Raw genomic sequence first — 10467 nt, 5'->3', positions numbered from 1 at the left:
ACAAAAGTCTGCTATTCCGCATCTACAAGGAACTTAAACAAATTTACAAAACAAAAAAAAAACCAACTCCATTAAAAAGCAGACAACATATATGAGCAGCCACTTTTCTAAAGAGACAGATGCAGTTAACAAGCATATGAACAAAAGCTCAGTATCACTGATTATTAGAGAAATGTGAACAAAATCACAATGAGATACCATCTCACCAGTCAGAACCACCTTTATTAAAACATCAAAAAATAACATGCTGATAAGGCTGTGGAGAAAAAGAAATGCTTGTACACTGTCAGTGAGAAAGAAAATTTGTTCAAGCATTGTGGAAATCAGTATGGTCATTCTTCAGAGAGCTAAAACCAGAACTTCCATTTGACCCAGCAATCTTATTACCGAGAATATACCCAAAGGAACAGAAATTATTCTTCCATGAAGGCATATGCATATAAATGTTCACTGCAGCACTATTCACAATAGCAAAGACATGAAACCAAACTAAATATCCATCAATGGATAAAGAAAATGTGATACATATACATCATGGAATACTATGTAGCTATGAAGAAGAATAAGATTGTATCTTTTGTGGGAACATGGATGGAACTGGAGGACATTATCTTTGGCAAACTAACACAGGATCAAAAACCAAACACCACATATTCTCACTTATAGGTGACAGCTAGAGGATTAGAACTCATGGACACAATGAAGGGAACAATAGAGAATGGGGCCTACTTGACAGTGGTGAGTGGGAGAAGGGAAAGGATCAGAAAGAATAACTATTGGGTACTAGGCTTAGTGCCTGGATGATGATATAATATGTACAACAAACCCCCTTGACATGGATTTACCTATAAAACAAACCTGCACATGTACTCCAAAAGTAAAATAATAGTTATACAAATAAAATAAAATAAATAAAAAATAAACTATGACATCATAGATTATTTTGTGCAGTTATAAGAAACTATCCTGCTAATTAAATAAGTGTAAATGTTTATTATATAAATTTATGCATATATGTAAAATGAAATGAAAGTTAAATGAAATGAAATAAAATAAATAAACAATATTTTTAAACCCAATGGATGGTTTTAACTGTAAAGTTTCCAAAGCTAAAGAGATATTTAACAAAATTGAAGTTAAATTTAAACACATTATCTATAATGCAGTATAGAAACACAAAGATTCAATAAATTACAAAAGAGATTTAGAATACATGAAGGAGAGAAAGAAATCTCATGTTTGGCTAATTGGAGGACGAGAAAGTTGAAGTGAGCTGGGGAAAGATGATATTTGAAGAAATAATGACTAAGAAACTTTAGACTGATAAATGACATTAATACTTACATTACAAAAGCAAACAGAATAAGAACAAAATTAAATCCACATTAGAAACATAACTGTGAAACTGCACAATACTAAGGAAAAACAGAGACAATCTTAAAAACCTTCAAATAGAAAAGACAAATAGGCAATAAAAGAATGACAAATAGAAAATGGAAGTCAGAGGACAGTGGAATAATATCTTGAATGTGCTGAGACAAAATAGATCCAGTGAAAACATCTTTCTAAAAGTAGATGAAGGAAAAAAATCAGATTAACAAAAACTAAACACTGTGCTCAAAATACCTTTACTAAATGATATTGTAAGGTTATCCTAAAGGTAAACTGAAAACAATCAGAAGGAAGATCTCAGATGTGAGAATAAAAAAAAAAACAAACAATCAAAAAAAAAAAAAAATACAAAAAAAGGGAAAGTGGAGGTAAATTTATCCAAACACTGGCTATATAAGACAATATTAATATTTTTTTACCAACACAGGAAAAAGCAATCACTGGAAATAATATATCATAAGGAAGTCATGAGACTGCTGCTAATTTATTGTTAGTCCTTGTATTGTTTAGGGCAGATGTAAGGATAACAAGCATCTTAAATTTCTGAGGTGACCATTAACAGAACAGAAGACAGAACAAATCAGTTCCAAAATAGTAGAGAGAAAAAGGTGCAATGAGAAAATTTACAGAAGCAATCAAAAAGAAGGGGAAAAGGAAAGTTAAAAAGCATAGGAAATGCATAATACACAAAAGGCTCAAAATAAATGATGTCAATAAAAATGTAATTATAATGATACTTAGAATGAATATAAAAGAACTACATTCAAGTATTAAGACAAAGATTGTCAGACAAGATGAATAAACAGAAGCTAACTTTATGGTAACCATAAGAAACATTTCTGAATGATGACTATTAGAAAGAATTAGGCTGGCCGGGCGCGGTGGCTCAAGCCTGAAATCCCAGCACTTTGGGAGGCCGAGGCGGGTGGATCACGAGGTCAAGAGATCGAGACCAACTTGGTCAACACGGTGAAACCCCGTCTCTACTAAAAATACAAAAAATTAGCTGGGCATGGTGACACGTGCCTGTAATCCCAGCTACTCAGGAGGCTGAGGCAGGAGAATTGCCTGAACCCAGGAGGCAGAGGTTGCGGTGAGCCGAGATCGCACCATTGCACTCCAGCCTGGGTAACAAGAGCGAAACTCCGTCCCAAAAAAGAATAAGGCTAAAAGAATAAAGAAAATTATACCAGGCAAGTCCTAACCAAAGTCATTATATAGCTCTCTATTAATAGTAAAAATACAGAAAGGCATAAGCATTAACACTATTAATCTCTTAGAGTCTAATAGAAATATTATTGAATAGTTAAAGGTTTTATTATTAAGGAATATATAATAATTAAAAAGTTGCGTGTATATAACAACAAGTTTAATATACGGTAACCAAAAATTAAAAGAACTAGAAGAAAAATCCATCATCAACAACAAAAGCAATATCGTAGGTGGAGATTTTGAAACTTTTTTTTATAGTAGATAATGTATCAGGAAAATACAAAGTCTGCACATGTAAAATTAAAGCAATGCAGCTAACAAACTTAAACACACAAAGGTAACACTTTAACCATGCCAGTAGAAAACACAAATTTTTCTTCAGCACATATATAACATTTATAAAATTAACCAACTGGGCTGTAATTCAAACACTAAAGAATTAATAAAATTAGAGAGTTCTGCCAAGATGGCCAAATAGAAACAGCTCTGGAGGGCAGTTCCCAGCAAAGCATGCGGAAGGTGAGCAATCTCCACATTTCCAACCCAGGTACCAGGTTCTTTGCAATGGGACTGGTTGGACAGTGGGTGTAGTTGAAGGAGGGCAAACTGAGGCAGGGTGTGGTGCTGCCCCACCCAGGAAGTGCAACTGGATAGAGGGTCAGGAATTCTTCCCCCCGGTACTCCAGTTTTCTAGTTCAGATACTGCACTTCTCTCATGGCCTTTGCAACCCACAGACAAGGAGATCCTGGCCAGGCTGAAAGGCATCATGAGTTACTAGCACAGATCTGAACTGCAGCTCTGGCCAGGGCCACAGGTTGTTGGCCCAGATCTGGGTAGACGTTTTGACAAGCACCAAGAGTGCCTGCTGGACAGAACTTCCCACTCCCCTGAAAGAGTGGGAGCTGAAAGCAGGGTGACACGTGATACTGCTTGGTAGGTCCCACCCCCACAAAGACCAGCAAACTGAAGCCCTCTTGCTTGAGAGTTTCACAGCCAGCATATTTGTTTGAGCTCAGTGGGGGGAAGGGCGTCCACCATAGCTGATCTTATCTGTGTAAACAAAAGTCAGAGGAAGCTTACCTAACAGCTGGACTGAGCCTGTGGCAGCCCAGTAGTGCCTCTGCAGGCAGACAAGGGACAGACTGTCTCCTCAAGCGACTCTCTGACCCCTGCATAACCAAAAAGACACCACATACAGGAGATCTCAGGCTGACAACTGGTGAGTACTCTTCTGGGACAAAGCTACCAGAGGAAATATCAGGCAGCAATAGTTGCTGTTTTGGAGCCCCCGTTGGTGATTGCCAGGCAAGCAAGGTCTGGAGTGAACCTCCAGCAGTCCTACAGCAGAGGGGCTTGACTGTTAGAAAGAAAACTAAAAAAACAAAAAGAAATAGTTTCAACATCAACAGAAAGGACAACTACTTAGAGACCCCATCCAAAATCACCAACTTCAAGGACCAAAGGAAGATAAATCCATGAAGATGGGAAGAAACCAGTGCAAAAAGGATGAAACCATCAGAGACCAGAATGCCTCTTCTCCTCCAAGGGATCAAAACTCCTCACTAGCAAAGGAACAAAACAGGATGGAGAATGAGTTTGATGAATTACAGAAGCAGTCCTCAGAAGGTAGGTAATAACAAACTTCTCTGAGCTAAAGGAACATGTTCTAACCCAATGCAAAGAAACTAAAAATGTTGAAAAAAAGTTAGGCAAAATGCTAACTAGAATAACAAGCTTAGAGAAGAACATAAACAACTTGATGAAGCTGAAAAACACAACACAAGAACGTCACATAACATACACTAGTTTCAATCACCAAATCGATTAGGCAGAAGAAAGGATATCAGAGATTGAATATCAACTCAATGAAATAAAACGAGAAGGCAAGATTAGAGAAAAAAGAGTGAAAAGAAATGAACAAGACCTCCAAGAAATATGGGATTATGTGAAAAACCTAATCAACACTTGATCGGTGTACCTGAATGTGATGGGGAGAATGAATCCAAGCTGGAAAACACTCTTTAGGATATTATCCAGGAGAATTTCCCCAGCCTTGCAAAGGCAGACCAACATCCAAATCCAGGAAATACAGAGAAAACCACAAAGATATTCCTCAAGAAGAGCAACCCGAAGGCATATAATCTTCAGATTCACCAGGGTGGAAATGAAGGAAAAAATGCTAAGGGCAGCCAGAGAGAAAGGTTGGGTTACCCACAAAGGGAAGCCCATCAGACTCACTGAGGATCTCTCAGCAGAAACCCTACAAGCCAGAAGAGAGTAGGGGCCAATATTCAACATCTTTAAAGAAAAGAACTTTCAACCCAGAATTTCATATCCAGCCTAACTATGCTTCATAACTGAAGGAGAAATAAAAGCCTTCCAGGCAAGCAGTTGCTGAGAGATTTTGTCACCACCAGACCTGTTTTACAAGAGCTCCTGAAAAAAACGCTAAACATGGAAAGGAACAACCAGTACTAGCCACTGCAAAAACGTAACAAATGGTAAAGACCAACAACACAATGAAGAAACTGTGTCAACTAACAGGCAAAACAACCAGCCAGTAAGAAAATGGCAGAATCAAACTCACACATAACAATATTAACATTAAATGTAAATAGCCTAAATGCACCAATCAAAAGACACAGACTGGCAAACTGGATAAAAAGTCAAGATCCATTGGTGTGCTATATGTAGGAGACCCACCTCATGTGCAAAGACACACATAGACTTAAAATAAAGGGATGGAAGAAGAAGAAAATGGAGAGAAAAAAAAGCGTGGGTTGCAATCCTAGTCTCTGATAAAACAGACTTTAAACCAACAAAGATCAAAAGAGACAAAGAAGGGCATTATGCAATGGTAAAAGGATCAATGCAACAAGAAGAGCTAACTATCCTGAATATATATGCACCCAATATAGGAGCACCTAGATACATAAAGCAAGTTCTTAATGACCTATAAAGAGATTTAGACTCTCATACAATAACAGTGGAAGACTTTAACATTCCACTGTCTAATATTAGACAGATTAATGAGACAGAAAATCAACAAGGATATCCAGGACTTGAACACAGATCTGGACCAAGTGGACCTAATAGACATCTACAGGACTCTCCACCCCAAATCCAAAGAATATATATTCTTCTCAGCACCACATCATATCTATTCTAAAACTGACCACATAATTGGAAGAAAATCACTCCTCAGCAAATGCAAAAGAACAGAAATCATAACAAACAGTCTCTCAGACAACAGTGCAATCAAATTAGAACTCAGGATTAAGAAACTGACTCAAAACCGCACAACTATATGGCAACTGAACAACTTGATCCTGAATGACAACTGGATAAACAATGAAATGAAGGCAGAAATAAAGATGTTCTTTGAAACCAATGAGAATGAACACACAACATACCAGAATATCAGGGACACATGTAAAGTGGTGTCTGGAGGGAAATTTATAGCAATAAATGCCCACATGAGAAGTGAGGAAAGATCTAAAATCGACACCCTATCACCAAAATTGAAAGAGCTGGAGGAGCAAGATCAAAAAAATTCAAAAGCTAACAGAAGAAAAAAATAACTAAGATCAGAGCAGAACTGAAGAAGATAGGCAAACAAAAACCCCTTCAAAAAATCATAAATCCAAGAGCTGGTTTTTTTAAAAGATCAACAAAGTAGACAAACCACTAGCCAGACTAATTAAAAAAAAGAGAGAGTGAGAGAAGAATCAAACAGATGCAGTAAAAATGATATAGGGGATATTACCACCAATTCTACAGAAATACAAACTACCATCAGAGATTACTACAAACAACTCTACACAACTAAACCAGTAAATCTGGAAGAAATGGATAAACTCCTGGACATTTACACCCTCCCAAGACAAAAACAGGAAGAAATTGAATCCCTGAAGAGACCAATAACGAGGTCTGAAGTTGAGGAAGCAATTAACAGCCTACCAACCAAAAAAAGCCCAGGTCCAGATGGGTTCACTACCAAATTCTACCAGACAAAGAGGAGCTGGTACCATCCCTTGTGAAACTATTCCAAACAAAACTAAAAGAGAGAATCCTTCCTAACTCCTTTTATAAGACAAACATCATCCTGATACCAAAACCTGGCAGAGACATAACTAAAAAAGAAAACTTCAGGCCAATATCCATGATGAATATCAATGCAAAAATCTTCAATAAAAACTGGCAAACCACATGCAACACCACATCAAAAAGCTTCTCCATCATGATCAAGTAGGATTCATCCCGGGGGTGCAAGGCTGGTTCAACATACACAAATCTAGAAATATAATCCATCACATAAACAGAATGAAAGACAAAAACCACATGATTATCTCAATAGATGCAGAGAAGGCCTTGACAAAATTCTACAGCCCTTTATGTTAAAAACTCTCAATAAACTAGGTATTGGTGGAACGTAGCTCAAAATAATAAAAGCTATTATGACAAACCCACAGCCAATATCATACTGAATGGGCAAAAACTGGAAGACATAGACAAGGATGCCCTCTCTCACCATTCCTATTCAATATAGTATTGGAAGTTCTAGCCAGAACAATCAGCCAAGAAAAAGAAATAAAGGGTATTCAGTCAGGAAAAGAGGAAGTCAAATTGTCTCTATTTGTAGATGACATGATTGTATATTTAGAAGACCCCATCATCTCAGCCCAAAATCTCCTTAAGCTGAAAAGTGACTTCAGCCAAGCCTCGGGATACAAAACAAATGTACAGACATCACAATTATTCCTATACACCAATAACAGACAAACAGAGAGCCAAATCGAGTGAACTCCCATTCACAATTACTACAAAGAGAATAAAATACCCAGGAATACAACTACAAGGCATGTGAATGACCTCTTCAAGGAGAACTACAAGTCACTGCTCAAGGAAATAAGAGAGGACACAAACAGATGGAAATACATTCCATGCTCATGGTTAGGAAGAATCAATATTGTGAAAATGGCCATACTGCCCAAAGTAATTTATAGATTCAGTGCTATCCCCATTAAGCTATCATTGATCTATTTCAGAGAACTGGAAAAACCCACTTTAAACTTTTTATGGAACCAAAAGAGAGCCCACACAGCCAAGAAAATCCTAAGCAAAAAGATGAATTAAAGATTTAAACATAAGACCTAACACCATAAAAACCCTAAAAGAAAACCTAGGCAACACCATCCAGGACACAGGCATAGGCAAGGACTTCATGACAAAAACACCCAAAGTAATGACAACAAAAACCAAACTAGGCAAATGGGATCTAATTAAGAGCTTCTGCACAGCAAAAGAAAAAATCATTAGAGTGAACCGGCAACCAACAGAATGGGAAAAATTTTTTGCAATATACCCTTCAGACAAAGGGCTAATATCCAGAATCTACTATTTCTAGAAATAGAAATTCCATTTGACCCAGAAATCTCATTACTGGATATATGCCCAAAGGATTACAAATTGTTCTTTTATAAAGACACATGGCATACATATGTTCATTGAGACACTGCAATAGCAAAGACCTGGAATCAACACAAATGCCTATCAATGATAGACTGGATGAAGAAAATGTGGCACATATACACCATGGAATACTATGCAGCCATAAAAAAGGATGAGGTCATATCCTTTGTAGGGATATGGATGAATCTGGAAAGCATCATTCTCAGCAAACTGACACAAGAATAGAAAACCAAACATTACATGTTCTCACTCAGAGGTGGGTATTGAACAATGATAACACATGGGCACAGGGAGGGGAACATCACTCACTGGGGTCTGTTGGTGGGTGGGGGGTTAGGAAAGGGACAGTGTGGGGTGAGGAGGTTGGGAAGGGATAACATTGGAAGAAATGCCTGATGTAGCTGATGGGGGGATGGAGGCAGCAAACCACCATGGCATGTCTGTACCTATGCAACAATCCTGCAAGATCTGCGCATGTACCCCAGAACTTAATGTACGATTAAAAAAAAGAAAAAGAACTAAAGTAGAACTACCATTTGATTAAGTAATCCTACTACTGGGTATCTGCCCAGAGGAAAAGAAGCCATTATTTGAAAAAGACACTTGCACCTACATGTTTATAGTGGCACAATTCACAATTGCAAAATCGTGGAACCAACCCAAATGCCCATCAGTCAACAAGTGGATAAAGAAACTGTAGTATATACAGTTTGTGGTATGTATATACCACTGCATTTGCGGTGACCTGGATGAGATTATTCTAAGTGAAGGACCTCAAGAGTGGAAAACCACACATCATATGTTCTCACTGGTATGTGGGAGCTAAGCTATGAGAACACAAAGGCGTAAGAATGATACAATGGACTTTGGGGACTTGGGGGGAGAAATGGAAAGAGGGCAAGGGATAAGACACTATAAATATGGTGCAGGGTAAAAGCTTGGTTAATGAATACACCAAAATCTTACAAATCACCACTAAAGAACTTACTCATGTAATCAAACGCCACCTGTACACCAATAACTTATCGAAAAGTAAAATTTAAATAAATAAACAATTTTAAAAAGAATTAATAAAATTAAATTAAAAATCACTAATAAAAATATAAAATTTAATTCTCAGAATTTCTCATATAGCTTTATATTCTTATATATTAGAAAGGAATAACAAAAAGATAAATATTATTTTTAAAAATATAGTTTGTTTAAATTATTTGTGGATCAAGTAAGTTATTATTATCTTAAAATACTTCAAGTTGAGCAATAATGAAAGTACTGTGCAGTTTGAATATTTCTCATCTGAAATGCATGCACTAACAGCATTTTGGATTTCAGATTTTGGAACATTTACATTTACACAATGAAATATATTTGGGTTAGGACCCAAGTCTAAATACAAAAATCATTTATGTTTTACCTACACCTTATACCTATAGCCTAAAGTAAGTTTATACAATATTTCTAATAACTTTGTATATGAAAACAAAATGTGTATACATTGAACCGTGAGAAGCAAAGGTGTCACACACACCTGTGGCAACATGTCAGAGCTCAAAATGTTTCAGATACTGGACTATTTTGGATTTCAGTTATTCAGATTAGGGATGCTCAATCTGTATAACAAAATTGTGGGATACAGCTACAGCAGTATTCAGAGGAAAATGTATAGCCTAATAATTTATAACAGACTACAAAAAGTATGAAATATAATGAGCAAAGAAACCGATTTGAGTGGCCACAGCATGAATGAAAGAAAGGAAACACAGAGCAGAGAGCAATTCCATGAAAACTGACAGATCCTCTGCACAACTGATGGAGAGGGACGTCATCAATATTAGAAGTCATAAATGTATGTAACCACGGAGACTGCACAAAAAAAATAAAAGGATTTGATAAATAATCTTATACCAATACATTTGAAAACAAGCAAAAATCCACAAATTACTTAAAAATATAAGAATCAGCCGGGTATGGTGGCCTACTCCTGTAGCCCCAGCACTTTGGGAGGCCGAGGCTATTGGATCACCAGGTTAAGAGATCGACACCCATCCTGGCCAACATGGTGAAACCCTGTCTTTACTAAAAATACAAAAATTAGTTGGGTGTGGTGGTGTGCACCTGTAGTCCCAGCTACTTGGGAGGCTGAGGCAGGAGAATTGCGTGAACCTGGGAAGCGAAGGTTGCAATGAGCCAAGATTGCGCCACTGCACTCCAGCCTGGCAACAGAGTGAGATTCTGTCCCAAACAACAACAAAGCAAAGAATCAACACCAGAAAAACCGAATAGTGTAAATAATCCTGTAACTATTCAATAAATTAAATCAGCAATTAAAAGTCTTTCTATTCAGAAAAGGTCTCAGATGGTTTTCTCTATTAGGCCTAACGCTCAAGGAA

The 10467-nt window shown here is 37.1% G+C and overlaps 1 long non-coding RNA gene across 1 annotated transcript; it reads left to right on the top strand.

Moving 5' to 3' along the window:
• The first annotated feature begins 2261 nt into the window (after window positions 1-2261).
• LOC116538551 lies at window positions 2262-10169 on the top strand. The gene is made up of 2 exons (XR_004263682.1): window positions 2262-2317; window positions 10088-10169. It is a non-coding gene; the product is annotated as an uncharacterized LOC116538551 (long non-coding RNA).
• Window positions 10170-10467: the final 298 nt, after the last annotated feature.

This window comes from Sapajus apella, unplaced genomic scaffold (assembly GCF_009761245.1).
Source record: "Sapajus apella isolate SASKATOON/1434 unplaced genomic scaffold, GSC_monkey_1.0 scaffold120, whole genome shotgun sequence".
NCBI classification, from domain to species: domain Eukaryota; kingdom Metazoa; phylum Chordata; class Mammalia; order Primates; family Cebidae; genus Sapajus; species Sapajus apella.
Note: the sequence above shows the minus strand (reverse complement) of the source record. Positions and strands in the feature narration are given on the sequence as shown.